Source organism: Amphimedon queenslandica, unplaced genomic scaffold, assembly GCF_000090795.2.
Source record: "Amphimedon queenslandica unplaced genomic scaffold, v1.1 AMPQUscaffold_7209_Cont20838, whole genome shotgun sequence".
NCBI lineage: Eukaryota > Metazoa > Porifera > Demospongiae > Haplosclerida > Niphatidae > Amphimedon > Amphimedon queenslandica.
Genome location: NW_003552505.1, coordinates 1 through 2,040, shown reverse-complemented (window position 1 = coordinate 2,040; position 2,040 = coordinate 1). Strand labels below are relative to the sequence as shown.

The window sequence follows — 2,040 nt, the reverse complement described above, 5'->3', positions numbered from 1 at the left end:
CGCTGCCTGGGATCACTAGTGGTTACTACTGCTAGTGATGCTAAGAGCACTACATACAAAAAGAAGAATAACAATAATAACAGTAAGTTTGTGTAAGGAATTTAATATTATCATTGATAGGTTCAGGCTGCAATTAAAATGAAAAGTCAAGTGGATTGATACTCAAGACTGAAGCTAGAGATTTATATACTAGTTTAATTTTTTGAAAAATAATTCTTTTAAATTTTGATTGCATGTATTTATGACGATTTGAACTGTCATTGCCAGTTCTACAACTATACTGCTGTGCAGCACTGCTAAATGAGCCACCAACATGTGCACACACCTTTTTATAATTAATGTACCGGTACAAAATATTTTGTGTAGAAATTCTAATTAAAATTTTAATTTTTAAGATTCCAAATTTATGTCAAGATGTCCATGTATCTATACTAGTTGAGTTTAGTAAAAGTTAAAATTTTTGTCATTAAAAATAAAATAATCTTGAAGATTTTACCGACTCCAATCAATAGGAAAGGGAGCCTCCTAGTTGAACATGAACCAATTGCAGCCAGCCACCCACCCACGTGTTCTCACATTTCAAAATGGCTGCTCAGGCAAAGTTCAAAGCGTCTAGAGACAGGAATGGATCCAATTAGTTATGTGAGTGGTTTTATATCTGTAATACGCATGCGCATTGCTCCCTCATGGACAAAAATCACAAAATGGCTGCCACCAACTGCCAGAGTGTTTTTCATATTTCTAGTGCTGTCTTTGTGGTTCCAGGCCTTTTTGCCTAGTTGTTTGCATGAGTTGGATCACTGATTAGACTAATAGAACCTTGCACTAGGTAATTTATTCTCAGACTGCTATAAATTATGCCTTTTTATATACTGTGACTATTGTGATCACCTATATATAGAATGTATCTTCTAATTATTCTTGTGTGAGGAAATGGGCTTTTTAGTCTTTCCTGGGTTATCATTTGTTCCTTCCACCACAATTACTCATTTCAGAACTGTAAGTAATATGTCTGTCAATTTAAGCCTCATTATGGGGAATATGAGGGATTTAATAGGAGGTTCATCACTCTGAGAATGCCCCAGGGTAGGGATTTTTCTCCAACAAGCCTATAGGAAGACTTCGCTAGTTTGACCAAGTTACGTTTCAAAAATGCTAAGTTTACCCAGCAGAGCTGAGTTCAGTAGCAGTTGAGTGGTTGTTTAACGTTCCTTAAATTTAGTAGGGGATTTGACTGAAGGGAACGACCCCAGAGGTAGTGATTTAATTAATTAATTAATTTGAAACCCCAACTATGCCCCATTATGACCTGTACTGGGATAGTGGAGTTTGATATTGATAAGTACACGATAAATTTATTGTAAATGTCTGCTATTTTATATATTTATTTTTTATAGGCATTTTATACCTTGCCAGCGAATTGGATCACAAGAGGTTGCTCATGAGTTTTTGCTTACATGTGTAGTAGGAGACTAGGAGCTCAAGTAGGTACAAGGTTGAGCTGTAAGCTGTGTATAATTATAGACCACTAGCAGTAAAAATTGATTAAATAGGAAGATTATTAGAAATTTTTACGGTTGTAAGGTGTGGTTTAGGATGAAATAAATTCAGCTGCCATTTTGGTTGACAACTTTTAATGGAGAACAAACGGGCTGGCATGAAAACAAACCTGTATTGAGAATTCTGGGACAAATTGGACCACATCTTTTGGAGAAGAAACTTAAAGGTAGATCTTTTTTCTTATAACAAGCACATTTTAGCTTTTAATAGAGCTACAGCAGGTAAGTGAGGCATTTTCTTGCATTCATTGCCGACTTCCTTAACAAACTTTCCAACGAAAATGACAGCCAATTATGACATGTGGGCAGATACCGTGTATAAAATTAATGAAATTAATTTCCAGTTCTCACTTCCAGTGGTCTATAATTAGTTTTTAAGTCAGTATAGTTTTTAAATTCGTAAATTTTTTATTCATGCATTAAATAATGCAAGCAATGACATATTCCACTTGTACAGTACTTCTGACTATTAAAGCTGTTA

At 34.9% G+C, this 2,040-nt stretch overlaps 1 long non-coding RNA gene across 1 annotated transcript; it reads left to right on the top strand.

Moving 5' to 3' along the window:
- Positions 1-716: 716 nt before the first annotated feature.
- Positions 717-1,558, top strand: LOC109591797 (uncharacterized). Its single transcript, XR_002190006.1, has 3 exons — positions 717-829; positions 902-999; positions 1,398-1,558. It is a non-coding gene; the product is annotated as an uncharacterized LOC109591797 (long non-coding RNA).
- Positions 1,559-2,040: the final 482 nt, after the last annotated feature.